The sequence below is a fragment of the Rhinopithecus roxellana genome, chromosome 20 (assembly GCF_007565055.1).
Source record: "Rhinopithecus roxellana isolate Shanxi Qingling chromosome 20, ASM756505v1, whole genome shotgun sequence".
NCBI lineage: Eukaryota > Metazoa > Chordata > Mammalia > Primates > Cercopithecidae > Rhinopithecus > Rhinopithecus roxellana.
Window position 1 is genome coordinate 32366572 of NC_044568.1, and position 17882 is coordinate 32384453.

Here is a 17882-nt window from a genome sequence, read left to right on the forward strand (position 1 = left end):
TCATGGAGGAGTCCATTATCACTGTCTTTGAGGAATCTGAGAAGGGCTTCTTTGGATCCCATTGATGCCTATGCTGATAAAGCAAATATCATCAGTTCAAAACGTGAAAGAATCTTTCTGAGATACTTCTTTCTGAACAGTGAGGTCACCTCAAGGGCTTACAACTTAGATCTCAGGAAGCAGTTTCCTAACACTCTTTTCGTGGAAACTGCAAAGTGATATTTGGGAGCCCTTAGGGGCCCCTGGTGAAAAAGGGAATATCCTCACATAATAACTAGAGAGAAGCTTTCTGAGAGATTGTTCTCTGATGTGTGACTTCATCACACAGAGTTCCACCCTTCCCCTATTGGAACAGTTTGATAACACTGTTGTCGTGGATGCTGTAAAAGTGATATTTAGGAGCCCCTAGAGGCCCGTGGTGAAAAAGGAAGTATCCTCACATAAAAACTAGAGAGAAGCTTTCTGAAAGATTGCCTTCTGATATGTGACTTCATCACACAGAGTTCCACCCTTCCCTTCTTGGAACAGTTTGCTAACACTGTTATCGTGGATTCTCCAAAGTGATATTTGGGAGCCCATTGAGGGCTATGGTGAAAAAGGAAATATCCTCAGATTAAAACTGGAAAGAAGCTTTCTGAGAAACTGCAGTGCAATGTGTGAATGCAACTCACAGAGTTACACGTTTCTCTTCACTGATCAGATTGTTAACACAGTTTTCTGGAAATCAGCAATTAGAAAATTCATAGTGCAATGAAACTTATGGTGACAAAGGAAATATCCTCAGATGAAAATAAGAAAGAACCCTTCTTAGAAACTTCTTGGTGTTGTGTGTATTCATCTCCCAGAGTTACACTTATGTTTCATGGAGCAGTACATTAACACTGTCTTTGAGGAACCTGAGAAGGGCTTCTTTGGATTGCATTGAGGCCTACGGTGATAAAGGAAATTTCATCAGTTCAAAACGTGAAAGAAGCTTTTGAGAAACTTCTTTCCGATCAGTGAGTTCGTCTCATAGTCTTTCAACTTACACCTCAGGAAACAGTTTGATAACACTCATTTCGTGGAAACTGCAAAGTGATATTTGGGAGCCCATAGGGGCCCATGGTGAAAAATGAAATATCCTCACGTTATAACTAGAGAGAAGTTTTCTGAGAGATTGCTTTCTGATGTTTGACTTCATCACACAGATTTCCACTCTTTCCTTCTTCGAACAGTTTGCTAACACTGCTGTCGTGGATTCTGCAAAGTGATATTTGGGAGCCCACAGGGGCCCATGGTGAAATAAGAAGTATCCTCACATAAGAACTAGAGAGAAGAGTTCTCAGAGATTGCTTTCGGATACGTGACTTCATCACACAGAGTTCCACCCTATCCTTCTTGGAACAGTTTGCTAACACTTTTGTCATGGTTTCTGCAAAGTGATGCTGGGGAGCCCATAGGGGCCCATGGTGAAAGAGGAAATATACTCACATTATAAATAGAGAGAAGCTTTCTGAGAGATTGGTTTCTGATCTCTGACTTCATCACACAGATTTCCACTGTTTCCTTCTTGGAACAGTTTGCTAACACTGTTGTCGTGGATTCTGCAAGTTATATTTGGGAGCCCATAGGGGCCCATTTTGAAAAAGGAAGTATCCTCAGATTAAAACTGGAAAGAAGCCTTCTGAGAAACTGCATTGCCATGTGTGAATGCAACTCACAGAGTTACACGTTTCTCTTCAGTGATCAGTTTGTTAAGAAAGAGTTCTGGAAATCTGCAGTTAGATTCTTTGTAGCGCAATGAATCTTACGGTGACAAAGGAAATATCCTCCGATGAAATCTAGAAAGAAGCTTTCTTAGAAACTTCTTGCTGATGTGTGAATTCATCTCACAGAGTAACACTTATGTTTCATGGAGCAGTCCATTAACACTGTCTTTGAGGAACGTGAGAAGGGCTTCTTTGGATCGCATTGAGGCCTACCCTGATAAAGGAAATTTCATCAGTTCAAAAGGTGAAAGAAGCTTTCTGAGAAACTTCTTTCTGATCAGTGAGTTCATCTCACAGACTTACAACTTAGATGTCAGGAAGCAGTTTGCTAACACTCTTTACGTGGAAACTGCAAAGTGATATTTGGGAGCTCATAGGGGCCCATGGTGGGAAAGGAAATATCCTGACATAATGACTAGAGAGAAGCTTTCTGAGAGATTGCTTTCTGATGGGTGACTTCATCTCACAGAGTTTCAGCCTTCCCTCCTTGGAACAGTTTGCTAACACCGTTGTCGTGGATTCTGCAAAGTGATATTTGGGAGCTCACTGAGGGCTATGGTGAAAAAGGAAATATCCTCAGATTAAAAGTGGAAAGAAGCCTTCTGAGAAACTGCATTGCTATGTGTGAATGCAACTCACTGAGTTACATGTTTGGTTTCAGTAATCAGTTTGTTAACACATTTTTCTGGAAATCTGCATTTACATACTTCACAGCGCAATGAAGCTTACGGTGAAAAAGAAAATATCCTCAGATGAAAACTAGAAAGAAGGTTTCTGAGAAACTTCTTGGTGATGTTTGAATTCATCTCCCAGACTTACAACTTAGACCTCAGGAAGCAGTTTGCTAACACTCTTTTCGAGGAAACTGCAACGTGATATTTGGGTGCCCTTAAGGCCTATGGTGAAAAAGGAAATATCCTCAGATAATATGTAGAGAGAAGCTGTCTGAGAGATTGTATTCTGATGTGTGACTTCATCTCACAGAGTTCGACCCTTCCCTTCTTGGAACAGTTTGCTAACACTGTTGTCGTGGATTCTGCAAAGTGATATTTTGGAGCCCATTGAGCGCTATGGTGAAAAAGGAAATATCCTCAGATTAAAACTGGAAAGAAGCCTTCTGAGAAACTGCATTGCGATGTTTGAATGCAACTCACAGATTTACATGTTTCTCTTCAGTGATCAGTTTGTTAACACAGTTTTCAGGAAATCTGCAATTAGATAATTCACAGCGCAATGAATCTTATGGTGACAAAGGGAATATCCTCAGAAGAAAAAGAGAAGGAAACTTTCTTAGAAATTCCTAGGTGATGTGTGAGTTCATCTCACAGAGTTACACTTATGTTTCGTGGAGCAGTCCATTAACACTGTCTTTGAGGTACCTGAGAAGGGCTTCTTTGGATCGCATTGAGTCCTTCGCTGATAAAGGAAATTTCATCACTTCAAAACGTGAAAGAATCTTTCTGAGAAACTTCTTTCTGATCAGTAAGTAAATCTCACAGACTTACACCTTAGACCTCAGGAAGCAGTTTGCTAACACTGTTTTGGTGGAAACTGCAAAGTAATATTTGGGAGGCCAAAGGGGAGCATGGTGAAAAAGAAAATATCCTCACATAATAACTAGAGAGATGCTTTCTGAGAGATTGCTTTCTGATATGTGACTTCATCACAGAGAGTTCCACCCTTCCCTTCTTGGAACAGTTTGCTAACACTGTTGTCGTGGATTCTCCAAAGTGATATTTGGGAGAAATTAGGGACCCAGGGTGAAAAACGAAGTATGCTCCCATAAAAACTAGAGAGAAGCTTTCTGAGAGATTGCTTTCTGATGTGTGACTTCATCACACAGAGTTCCACAATTGTCTTCTTGGAACAGTTTGCTAACACTGTTGCGTGGATTCTGCAAAGAGATATTTGGGAGCCCATAGGGGCCCATGGTGAAAAAGGAAGTATCCTCACATAAAAATTTGAGAGAAGCTTTCTGAGAGATTGCATTCTGAGGTGTGGCTTCATCACACAAAATTCCACCCTTCCCTTCTTGGAACACTTTGCTAACACTGTTGTCGTGGGTTCTGCAAAGTGATATTTGGGAGCTCATTGAGGGCTATGGTGAAAAAGGATGTATCCTCACATAATAACTAGAGAGAAGCTTTCTGAGAAACTTCTTTCTGACCTGTGATTTCATCTCACAGACTTATAACTGAGACTTCAGGAAGCAGTTTGCTAACACGCTTTTTGTGGAATCTGGAGAGTGATATTTGGGAGCCTATCGGGGCCCATGGTGCAAAAGGAAATATCCTCACAGAATTACTAGAGAGAAGCTTTCTGAGAGATTGTTTTCTGATGTGTGACTTCATCACACAGAGTTCCACCCTTCCCTTCTTGGAACTGTTTGTTAACACTGTTGTCGTGGATTCTGCAAAGTGGTATTTGGGAGCCCATGGGGCAAATGGTGAAAAAGGAAGTATTCTCAAATAATAACTATAGAGAAGCTTTCTTAGAGATTGCTTTCTGATGTCTGACTTCATCACACATAATTCCACTCTTCCAATCTTGGAACAGTTTGCTAACACTGTCGTCGTGGATTCTGCAAAGTGATATTTGGGAACCCATAGGGGCCCATGATGAAAAAGGAAGTATCCTCACATAATAACTAGAGAGAAGCTATCTGAGAGACTGCTTTCTGATGCGTGACTTCATCACAGAGAGTTCCACCCTTCCCTTCTTGGAACAGTTTGCTAAAACTGTTGTCGTGGATTCTGCAACATGATATTTGGGAGGCCATACGGTCCGCGGGTGAAAAAGGAAGTATCCTCACATAAAAACTAGAGAGAAGCTTTCTGAGAGATTGCTTTCTGATGTGTGACTTCATCACACAGAGTTCCACCCTTCCCTTCTTGGAACAGTTTGTTAACACTGTTGTCGTGGATTCTGCAAAGTGATATTTGGGAGCTCTTTGAGGGCTACAGTGAGAAAGGAAATATTCTCAGATTAAAACTGGAAAGAAGTCTTCTGAGAAACTGCATTGTCATGTGTGAATGCAACTCAGACAGTGAGACGTTTCTCTTCAGTGATTAGATTGGTAACACAGTTTTCTAGAAATCTGCAATTAGATACTTCATAGGGCAATGAAGCTTACGGTGACAAAGGAAATATTCTCCGATGAAAACTAGATAGAAGCTTTCGTAGAAACTTCTTGGTGACGTGTGAATTCATCTCACAGAGTTACAGTTATGTTTCGTGGAGCAGTCCGTTAACACTGTCTTTGAGGAACATGAGAAGGGCTTCTTTGGATTGCATTGAGGCCTACGCTGATAAAGGAAATTTCATCAGTTCAAATCCTGAAAAAAGCTTTCTGAGAAACTTCTTTCTGATCAGTGAGTTCATCTCACCGACCTACAACTTACACTTCAGGAAGCAGTTTGCTAACACTCTTTTCGTGGAAACTGCAAAGTGATATTTGGGAGCCGATAGGGGCCCAGGATGAAAAAGGAAATATCCTCAGATAAAAACTAGGGAGAAGCTTTCTGAGAGATTGCTTTCTGATGTGTGACTTCATCACGTACAGTTCCACCCTTCCCTTCTTGGAACAGTTTGGTAACACTGTTGTCGTGGATTCTGCAAAGTGATATTTGGCAGCCCATAGGGGCCCATGGTGAAAAAGGAAGTATCCTCACATAAAAACTAGAGATAAGCTTTCTGAGAGATTGCCTTCTGATATGTGACTTCATCACACAGAGTTCCACCCTTCCCTTCTTGGAATAGTTTGCTAACACTGTTATCGTGGATTCTCCAAAGTGATATTTGGGAGCCCATTGAGGGCTACGGTGAAAAAGGAAATATCCTCAGATTAAAACTGGAAAGAAGCCTTCTAAGAAACTGCATTGCCATGTGTCAATGCAACTCACAGAGTTGGAAAAAACTGCTTTAAAGTTCATATGGAACCAAAAAAGAGCCCGCATTGCCAAGATAATCCTAAGTCAAAAGGACAAAGCTGGAGGCGTCACGCTACCTGACTTCAAACTACACTACAAGGCTACAGTAACCAAAACAGCATGGTACTGGTACCAAAACAGAGATATAGACCAATGGAACAGAACAGAGTCCTCAGAAATAATACCACACATCTACAACCATCTGATCTTTGACAAACCTGAGAGAAACAAGAAATGGGGAAAGGATTCCCTATTTAATAAATGGTGCTGGGAAAATTGGCTAGCCATAAGTAGAAAGCTGAAACTGGATCCTTTCCTTACCCCTTATACGAAGATTAATTCAAGATGGATTAGAGACTTAAATGTTAGACCTAATACCATAAAAATCCTAGAAGAAAATCTAGGTAGTACCATTCAGGACATAGGCATGGGCAAGGACTTCATGTCTAAAACACCAAAAGCAATGACAGCAAAAGCCAAAATTGACAAATGGGATCTAATTAAACTAAAGAGCTTTTGCACAGCAAAAGAAACTACCATCAGAGTGAACAGGCAACCTACAGAATGGGAGAAAATTTTTGCAACCTACTCATCTGACAAAGGGCTAATATTCAGAATCTACAAAGAACTCAAACAAATATACAAGAAAAAAACAAACAACCGCATCCAAAAGTGGGCAAAGGATATGAACAGACATTTCTCAAAAGAAGACATTCATACAGCCAACAGACACATGAAAAAATGCTCATCATCACTCGCCATCAGAGAAATGCAAATCAAAACCACAATGAGATACCATCTCACACCAGTTAGAATGGCAATCATTAAGAAGTCAGGAAACAACAGTTGTTGGAGAGGATGTGGAGAAATAGGAACACTTTTACACTGTTGGTGGTGAGAAAGCAATCTCTCAGAAAGTTTCTCTCTAGTTTTTATGTGAGGATATTTCCTTTTTCACCCTGGGCCCCCATGGTCTCCAAATATCACAATGCAGAATCCACGACAACAGTGTTAGCAAACTGTTCCAGGAAGGGTATCGTGGAACTCTGTGTGCTGAAGTCACCTATACGAAAGCAATCTCTCAGAAAGCTTCTCTCAGGTACTTATGTGAGGATACCTCTTTTTTCACAATGCGTCCCTAAGGGCTCCCAAATATCAGTTTGCAGAATACACGACAACAGTGTTAGCAAACTGTTCCAAGAAGGGAAGGGTGGAACTCTGTGTGATGAAGTCACATATAGGAAAGCAATCTCTCAGAAAACTTCTCTCTAGTTATTATGTGAGGATACTTCCTTTTTCACCATGGGCCCCTATGGGCTCCCAAATATCACTTTGCAGAATCCACGACACCAGTGTTAGCAAACTGTTCCAAGATGGGAAGGTTGCCATTCTGTGTAATGAAGTCACATATCAGAAAGCAATCTCTCAGAAAGATTCTCTCTAGTTTTCATGTAAGGATACTTCCTTTTTCACATTGGGCCCATAAGGGCTCTCAAATATTACTCTACGGAATCCACGACAACAGTGTAAGCAAGCTGTCCCAAGATGGGAAGGGTGGAACTCTGAGTGATGAAGTCACACATCAGAACGCAACCTCTCAGAAAGCTTCTCTCAAGTTTTAATGTGAGGATACTTCCTTTTTCACCATGGGCCCCTATGGGCTCCCAAATATCAATTTGCAGAATCCACGACAACAATGCTATCAAACTGTTCCAAGAAGGGAAGTTTTTAACTCTGTTTGGTGAAGTCACACATCAGAAACCAATCTCTCCGAAAGCTTCGGCCTAATTTTTATATGAGGATACTTCCTTTTTCACCCTGGCCCCGTATGGGCTCCCAAATATCGCTTTGCAGAATCCACGACAACAGTGTTAGCAAACTGTTCCAAGATGGGAAGGGTGGAACTCTGTGTGACGAAATCACACATCAGAAAGCAATCTCTCAGAAAGCTTCTCTCTAGTTATTATGTGCGGTTATTTCCTTTTTCAACATGGGCCTCTATAGGCTCCCAAATAACACTTTGCAGTTTCCACGAAAAGAGTGTTAGCAAACTGCTATCTGAGGTCTAAGTTGTAAGTCTGTGAGATGAACTGACTGGTCAGAAAGAAGTTTCACAGAAGCTTCTTTCACGTTTTGAGCTGACGAAATTTCCTTTATCAGCGTACGCCTCCATGCGATCCAAAGAAGCGCTTCTCAGGTTCCTCAATGACAGTGTTAATGGACTTCTCCATGAAACACAAGTGTAACTCTGTGAGACGAATTCACACATCACCAAGAAGTTTCGAAGAAAGCTTCTTTCTAGTTTTCATCTGAGGATATTTCCTTTGTCACCGTAAGCTTCATTTGGCTATTAAGTATCTAATTGCAGATTTCCAGAAAACTGTGTTGACAAACTGATCACTGAAGAGAAACGTGTAACTCTGTGAGTTGCATTCACACATGGCAATGCAGTTTCTCAGAAGGCTTCTTTCCAGTTTTAATCTGAGGATATTTCCTTTTTCACCATAGCCCTCAATGAGCTCCCTAACATCAATTTGCAGAATCGACGACAACAGTGTTAGCAAACTGTTCCAAGAAGGGAAGTGTGGAACTCTGTGTGATGAAGTCACATATCCGAAAGCAATCTCTCAGAAAGCTTCTCTCTAGTTTTTATGTGAGGATACTTCCTTTTTCACCCTGGGCCCCTATCGGCTCCCAAATATCACTTTGCAGAATGCACGACAACAGTGTGAGCAAATTATTCCAAGAAGGGAAGTGTGGTACTCTGTGTGATGAAGTCACACATCAGAAAGCAAAATCTCAGAAAGCTTCTCTTTAGTTATTATGTGTGGATATTTCCTTTTCCATCATTGGCCCCTGTGGGTTCCCAAATACCGCTTTGCAGTTTCCACGAAAAGAGTGTTAGCAAACTGCTTCCTGTGGTCTAAGTTGTAAGTCTGTGAGATGAACTCACTGACCAGAAAGGAGATTCTCAGAAAGCTTCTTTCACGTTTTGAACTGATGAAATTTCCTTTATCAGCGTAGGCCTCAATGTGATCTAAAGAAACCCTTCTCAGGTTCCTCAAAGATAGTGTTAATGCACTGCAGCACGAAACATACGTAAAACTCTTTGAGATGAATTCACACATCACCAAGAAGTTTCTAAGAAAGCTTCTTTCTAGTTTTCATCTGAGGATATTTCCTTTGTCACCGTAAGCTTCATTGCGCTATGAAGTATCTAATTGCAGATGTCCAGAAAACTGTGTTAACAAACTGATCACTGAATAGAAACGTGTAACACTGTGAGTTGCATTGACACATGGCAACGCAGTTTCTAAGAAGGCTTCTTTCCAGTTTTAACCTGAGGATATTTCCTTTTTCACAATAGCCCTCAATGAGCTCCCAAATATCACTTTCCAGAATCCACGATAACAGTGTTAGCATACTGTTCCAAGAAGGGAAGTGGGGAACTCTGTGTGATGAAGTCACACATCGGCAAGTAATCTCTCAGAAAGCTTCTCTTTAGTTATTATGTGAGGATACTTCCTTTTTCACCGTTGGCCCCTATGGGCTCCCAAATATCACTTTGCGGAATCCACGACAACAGTGTTAGCAAACTTCTCCAAGAATGGTAGGGTGGTATTCCGTGTGAAGTCACACATCAGAAAGCAATCTCTCAGAAAGCTTCTCTCTAGTTATTATGTGAGGACATTCACTAATCACTGATCCTTTTTCACCATGGGGCCCTATGGGCTCCCAAATATCACTTTGCAGAATCCACGACAACAGTGTTAGCAAACTGTTCCAAGAAGGGAAGGTTGGAACTCTGTGTGACGAAGTCGCACTTCAGAGAGCAATCTCTCAGAAAGCTTCTCTCTAGTCATTATGTGAGGATACTTCCTTTTTCACCATGGGCCCTATGTGCTCCCAAATATCACTTTGCAGAATCCACGACAACAGTGTTAGCAAACTGTTCCAAGAAGGCAAGTTTGGAACTCTGTGTGATGAAGTCACACATCAGAAAGCAATCTCTCCGAAAGCTCCTCTCTACTTATTATGTGAGGATATTTCCTTTTTCACCATGGGCCCCTATGGGCTCCCAAATATCACTTTTCAGATTCCACGGAAAGAGTGTTAGCACACTGCTTCCTGAGGTCTAAGTTGGAACTCTGTGTGATGAACTCACTGATCAGAAAGAAGTTTCTCAGAAAGCATCTTTAACGTTTTGAACTGATGAAGTTTCGTTTATCAGGGGAGGCCTCAATGCGATCCAAATAAGCCCTTCTCAGGTACGTCAAAGGTAGTGTTAATTGACTGCTCCATGAAACATAAGTGTAACTCTGTGAGATGAATTCACAGATCACTAAGAAGTTTCTAGGAAAGCTTCTTTCTAGTTTTCATCTGAGGATAGTTCCTTTGTCACTGTAAGCTTCATTGCGCTAAGAAGTATCTAATTGCAGATATCCAGAAAACTGTGTTCAGAAACTGATCACTGAAGAGAAACGTGTAACTCTGTGAGTTGCATTCACACATGGCAATGCAGATTCTCAAAAGGCTTCTTTCCAGTTTTAATGTGAGGATATTTCCTTTTACACCATAGCCCTCAATGAGCTCCCATATATCACTTTGCAGAATCCACGACAACAGGGTGAGCAAACTCTTCCAAGAAGGGAAGGGTGGAACTCTGTGTGATGAAGTCACACATCAGAAAGCAATCCTTCAGAAAGCTTCTGTCTAGTATTTATGTGAGGATACCTCCTTTCTCACCATGGGCGCCGATGGCCTCAAACATATCACTTTGCCGAATCCACGAAAATAGTGTTAGCAAACTGCTTCCTGAGGTCTAGTTTGTAAGTCAGTGAGATGAACTCACTGTTCAGAAAGGAGTTTCTCGGAAAGTTTCTTTCACGTTTTGAACGGATGAAATTTCCTTTATCAGCGTAGGCCTCAATGCGATCCAAGGAAGCCCTACTCAGGTTCCTCAAAGACATTGTTAATGGACTGCTCAACGAAACATAAGGGTAACTCTGTGAGATGAATTCTCACATCACCAAGAAGTTTCTCAGAAAGCTTCTTTCTAGTTTTCATCTGAGGTTATTTCCTATGTCACCGTAAGCTTCATTGGGCTAGGAAATATCTAATTGCAGATTTCCAGAAAACTGTGTTAAAAAACTGATCACTGAAGAGAAACGTGTAACTCTATGAGATGCATTCATACATGTCAATGCATTTTCTCAAAAGGCTTCTTTCCAGTTTTAATCCGAGGATATTTCCTTTTTCACCATAGCCCTCAATGAGCTCCCAAATATCACTTTCCGGAATCCACCACAACAGTGTTAGCAAACTGTTCCAAGAAGGGAAGGGTGGAACTCTGTATGATGAAGTCGCACATCACATAGCAATCTCTCAGAAAGCTTCTCTCTATTTTTTATGTGAGGATACTTCCTTTTTCACATGGGCCCTTATGGGCTCCCAAATGTCACTTTGCAGCGTCCACGACAACAGTGTTAGCAAGCTGTTCCCAGAAGGGAAGGGTGGAAATTCTGTAGGATGAAGTCACACATCAGAAAGCAATTTCTCAGAAAGCTTCTCTCTAGTTATTATGTGAGGATATTTCCTTTTTCACCATGGGCCCCTATGGGCTCCCAAATATAACTTTGCACTTTTCACGAAACGAGTGCTAGCAAACTGCTTCCTGAGGTCTAAGTTGTAAGTCTGTGAGATGAACTCACTGATCAGAAAGAAGTTTCTCAGAAAGCTTCTTTCACGTATTGAACTGATGAAATTTTCTTTATGAACGTATTCCTCAATGCAATCCAAAGAAGCCCTTCTGAGATTCCTGAAAGACAGTATTAACGGACTGCTCCACGAAACATAAGTGTAACTCTGTGAGATGAATTCACACATCACTAAGAAGTTTCTAGGAAAGCTTCTTTCTAGTTTTCATCTGAGGATAGTTCCTTTGTCACTGTAAGCTTCATTGCCCTATGAAGAATCTAATTGCAGATTTCCAGAAAACTGTTAAGAATCTGATCACTGAAGAGAAACGTGTAAGTCTGTGAGTTGCATTCACACATGGCAATGCAGTTTCTCAGCAGGCTTCTTTCCAGTTTTAATCTGAGGATATTTCCTTTTTCACCATAGCCCTCAATGAGCTCCCATATATCACTTTGCAGAATACACGACAAGAGGGTGAGCAAACTGTTCCAAGAAGGGATGGGTGGAACTCTTTGTGATGAAGTCACACATCAGAAAGCAATCTGTCAGAAAGCTTCTCTCTAGTATTTAAGTGAGGATACTTACTTTCTCACCATGGGCCCCTATGGCCTCCCACATATCACTTTGCAGAATCCACGAAAATAGTGTTAGTAAACTGCTTCCTGAGGTCTAAGTTGTAAGTCTGTGAGAGGAACTCACTGTTCAGAAAGGAGTTTCTCAGAAAGTTTCTTTCACGTTTTAAACTGATGAAATTTCCTTTATCAGCGTAGGCCTCAATGTGATCCAAAGAAGCCCTACTCAGGTTTCTCAAAGACATTGTTAATGGACTGCTCCACGAAACATAAGTGTAACTCTGTGAGATGAATTCTCACATCAGCAAGAAGTTTCTCAGAAAGCTTCTTTCTAGTTTTCATCTGAGGATATTTCCTTTGTCACCGTAAGCTTCATTGGGCTACGAAGTATCTAATTGCAGATTTCCAGAAAACTGTGTTAAAAAACTGATCACTGAAGAGAAACGTGTAACTCTATGAGTTGCATTCATACATGGCAATGCATTTTCTCAAAAGGCTTCTTTCCAGTTGTAATCTGAGGATATTTCTTATTTCACCATAGGCCTCAATGATCTCCCAAATATAACTTTCCAGAAACCACGACAACAGTGTTAGCAAACTGTTCCAGGGAGGGAAGGTTGGAACTCTGTGTGATGAAGTCACACATCGGAAAAGAATCTCTGAGAAAGCTTCTCTCTAGCTGTTATGTGAGGATACTTCCTTTTTCACCATTGGCCCTTAAGCGCTCCCAAATATCACTTTGCAGAATCCACGACAACAGTGTTAGCAAATTATTCCAAGAATGGTAGGGTGGAATTCTGTGTCATGAAGTCACACATCAGAAAGCAATCTTTCAGAAAGCTTCTCTCTAGTTATTATGTGCAGATATTCACTGATCACTGATCCTTTTTCACCATGGGCCCCTATGTGCTCCCAAATATCACTTTGCAGAATTCATGACAACAGTGTTAGCAAACTGTTCCCAGAAGGGAAGGGTGGAACTTTGTGTGATGAAGACACACATCAGAAAGCAACCTCTCAGAAAGCTTCTCTCTAGGTCAGGATTCTTCCATTTTCACCATGGGCCCTAGGGGCTCCAAAATATCACTTTGCAGTTTCCACGAAAAGAGTGTTAGAAAACTGCCTCCTGAGATCTAAGTTATAAGTCTTTGAGATGATCTCACTGATCATAAAGAAGTGTCTCAGAAAGCTTGTTTCACGTTTTGAACTAATGAAATTTCCTTTATCAGCGTAGGCCTCAATGCGATCCAAAGAAGCCCTTCTCAGGTTCTTCAAACACAGTGTTAATGGACTGCTCCACGAAACATAAGTGTAACTCTGAGAGATGAATTCACACAACACCAAGAAGTTACGAAGAATGCTTCATTCTGGTTTTCGTATGAGGATATTGCCTTTGTCCCCGTAAGCTTCTTTGCGATATGAAGTATCTAATTGCAGATGTAAAGGAAACTGTGTTAACAAACTGATCACTGAAGAGAAACGTGTAAGTCTGTGAGGTGCATTCACACATGGAAATGCAGTTTCTCAGAAGGCTTCTTTCCAGTTTTAATCTGAGGATATTTCCTTTTTCACCATAGCCCACATGAGCTCCCAAATACCACTCTGCAGAATCCACGACAAGAGTGTTAGCAAACTGTTCCAAAAAGGGAATTGTGGAACTATGTGTGATGAAGTCACACATCAGAAAGCAATCTCTCAGAAAGCTTCTCTCTAGTTTTTATGTGAGGAAACTTCCTTTTTCACCCTGGGCCCCAATGGGCTTCCAAATATCACTTTGCAGAATCCACGACTACAGTGTTAGCAAACTGTTCCAAGAAGGGAAGGGTGGAACTCTGTGTGATGAATTCACACATGAGAAAGCAATCTCTCAGAAAGCTTCTTTCTAGTTTATATGTGAGGATGCTTCCTTTTTCACCATGGGCCTCTATGGGCTCCCAAATATCACTTTGTAGTTTCCACGAAAAGATTGTTATCAAACTGCTTCCTGAGGTCCAAGTTGTAAGTCTGTGAGATGAACTCAGGTTCCTGAAAGACAGTGTTCATGGACTGCTCCATGAAACATAAGTGTAACTCTGTGAGATGAATTCACACATCACCAAAAAGTTTCTAAGAAACTTTCTTTCTACTTTTCATCTGTGGATATTTCCTTTGTCACCGTAAGCTTCACTGCGCTATGAAATATCTAACTGCAGATTTCCTGAAAACTGGGTTAACAAACTGATCACTGAAGATAAACGTGTAACTCTGTGAGTTGCATTAAAAAATGGCAATGCAGTTTCTCAGAAGGCTTCTCTCCAGTTTTCATTTGAGGATATTTCCTTTTTCACCATAGCCCTCAATGAGCTCCCAAATATTTCTTTGCAGTATCAACGACAACAGTGTTAGAAAACTGTTCCTGGAAGAGACGGGTGGAAGTCTGTGTGATGAAGTCACATATCAGAAAGCAATCTCTTAGAAAGCTTCTCTCTAGTTCTAATGTGAGGATACTTCTTTTTTCACCATGGGCCCCTATTGGCTCCCAAATATCACTTTGCAGAATCCACAACAACAGTGTTAGCAGACTGTTCCAAGATGGCAAGTGTGGGACTCTGAGTGATGAAGTCACAAAACAGAAAGCAATCTCTCAGAAAGCTTCTCTCTAATTATTATGTGAGGATATTTCCTTTTTCACCATGGGGCCCTACGGGCTCCTAAATATAACTTTGCAGTTTCCACGACAAGACTGTTAGCAAACTGCTTCCAGAGGTCTAAGTTGTAAGTCTGTTAGATGAACCCACTGATGAGAAAGAAGTTTCTCAGAAAGCTTCTTTCACGTTTTGAACTGATGAAATTTCTTTATAAGCGTAGGGGTCAATGCGATCCAAAGAAGACCTTCTCAGGTTCCTCAGAGACAGTGTTAATGGACTGCTCCACGAAACTTAAGTGTAACTCTGTGAGATGAATGCACACATCACCAAGAAGTTTCTAAGAAAGCTTCTTTATAGTTTTCTTCTGAGGATATTTCCTTTGTCACCATAAGCTTCATTGCACAATGAAGTATCTAATTGCAGATTCCCAGAAAACTGTATTAACAAACTGATCACTGAACAGAAACGTGTAACTCTAGGAGTTGCATTCACACATGGCAATGCAGTTTCTCAGAATGCTTCTTTCGAGTTTTAATTTGAGGATATTTCCTTTTTCACCATAGCCCTCAATGAGCTCCCAAATGTCACTTTGCAGAATCCACGACAACAATGTTAGCAAACTGTTCCAAGAAGGGAAGGGTGGAACTCTGTGTGATGAACTCACATATCAGAAAGCAATCTCTCACAAAGCTTCTCTCTAGTTTTCATGCGAGGATATTTCCTTTTTCCCCTGGGCCCCTATGGGCTCCCAAATATCACTTTGCAGAATCCACGACAAAAGAGTTAGCAAACTGTTCCAAGAAGTGAAGGGTGGAACTCTGTATGATGAAGTGACACATCAGAAAGCAATCTCTCATAAATCTTCTCTCTAGTTATTATGTGAGGATATTTCCTTTTTCACGATGCTCCCCTATGGGCTCCCAAATATCACTTTGCAGTTTCCACGAAAAGAGTGTTAGCAAACTGCTTCCTGAGGTGTACAATGTAAATCTGTGAGGTGAACTCACTGATTAGAAAGAAGTTTCTCAGAAAGCTTCTTCACGTTTTGAATTGATGAAATTTCCTTTATCAGCGTAGGCCTCAATGCGATCCAAAGAAGCCCTTCTCAGGTGCCTCAAAGACATTGTTAATGGACTGCTCCACGAAACATAAGTGTGACTCTGTGAAATGAATTCACACATTACCAAGAAGTTTCTAGGAAAGTTTCTTTCTAGTTTTCATCTGAGGATATTTCCTTTGTCACCGTAAACTTCATTGTGCTATGAAGTATCTAATTGCGGATTTCCATAAAACTGTGTTAAAAAACTGATGACTCAAGAGAAACGTTTAACTCTGTCCATTGCTTTCACACATGGCAATGCAGTTTCTCAGAAGACTTCTTTCCAGTTTTAATCTGAGGATATTTCCTTTTTCATCATAGCCCTCTATAAGCTCCCGAATATGACTTCGCATAATCCACGACAACAATGTTATGAAACTGTTCCAAGAAGGGAAGGGTGGAACTCTGTGTGATGAATTCACACATGAGAAAGCAATCTATCAGAAAGCTTCTCTCTAGTTTTTATGTGAGGATACTTCCTTTTTCACCATGGGCCCCAAAGGGATACCAAATATCACTTTGCAGAATGCACGACAACAGTGTTACCAAAATGTTCCAACACTGGGAGGATGGAACGCTGTGTGATGAAGTCACACATCAGAAAGCAATCTCTCAGAAAGCTTCTCTCTAGTTATTAGGTGAGGATAATTCCTTTTTCACCATGGGCCCCTAAGGGCTCCCAAATATCACTTTGCAGTTTCTACAAAAAGAGTGTTAGCAAACTGTTTCAGAGGTCTAAGTTGAAAGTGTGTGAGATGAACTCACTGATCAGAAAGAAGTTTCTCAGAAAGCTTCTTTCACGATTTGAACTGATGAAATTTCCATTATCAGCGTAGGCCTCAATGCGATTCAAAGAAGCCCTTCTCAGGTTCATCAAAGACAGTGTTAATGGACTGCTCAACGAAACATAAGTGTAACTCTGTGAGATGAATTCACACATCAGAAAGAAATTTCTAAGAAAGCTTCTTTCTAATTTTAATCTTAGGATAGTTCCTTTGTCACCGTAAGCCTCGTTGCGCTATGAAATATCTAATTGCAGATTTCCAGAAAACTGTGTTAACAAATTGATCACTGAGAAGAAACGTGTAACCCTGTGAGATGCATTCACACATGGCAATGCAGTTTCACAGAAGGCTTCTTTCCAGTTTTAATCTGAGGATATTTCCTTTTTCACCATAGCCCTCAATGAGCTCCCTAATATCACTTTGCAGAATCCACGATAACAGTGTTATCAAACTGTTCCAAGAAGGGAAGGGTGGAAGCCTGTGTGATGAAGTCACATATCAGAAAGCCATCTCTCAGAAAGCTTCTCTCTAGTTATTATGTGAGGATACTTCCTTTTTGACCATGGGTCCCTATGGGCTCCCAAATATCTCTTTGCAGACTACAGGACAACAGTGTTAGCAAACAGTTCCAAGACTGGACAGGTGGAACTCTGTGTGATGAAGTCACATATCAGAAAGCAATCTCTTAGAAAGCTTCTCTCTAGTTATCATGTGAGGATATTTCCTTTTTCACCATTGCCCGTATGGGCTCCCATATATCACTTTGCAGTTTCAACGAAAAGAGAATTAGCAAACTGTTTCCTGAGGTCTAAGTTGAAAGTCTGTGAGACGAACTCACTGATCACAAAGAAGTTCCTCAGAAAGCTTCTTTCACGTTTTGAAGTGATGAAATTTCCATTATCATCGTAGGCCTCAATGCGAACAAAAGAAGCCCTTCTCAGGTTCCTCAAAGACAGTGTTAATGGACTGCTCGACGAAAAGTAAGTGTAACTCTGTGAGATGAATTCACATATCACCAAGAAGTTTCAAAGAAAGCTTCTTTCAAGTTTTCATTTGAGGATATTTCCTTTGTCAGCGTAAGCTTCATTGCGTTATGAAGTATCTAATTCCAGATTTCCAGAAAACTGTGTTAACAAACTGATCACTGAACAGGAACGTGTAACTCTGTGAGTTGCATTCACACATGGCAATGCACTTTCTCAGAAGGCTTCTTTCCAGTTTTAATCTGAGGATATTTCCTTTTTCACCATAGCCCTCAATGAGCTCCTATATATCACTTTGCAGAATCCACGACAACAGTGTTAGCAAACTGTTCCAAGACGGGAAGGGTGGAATTCTGTGTGATGAAGTCACATATCCGAATTCGATCTCTCAGAAAGATTCTCTCTAGTTTTTATTTGAGGATAATTCCTTTTTCACCATGGG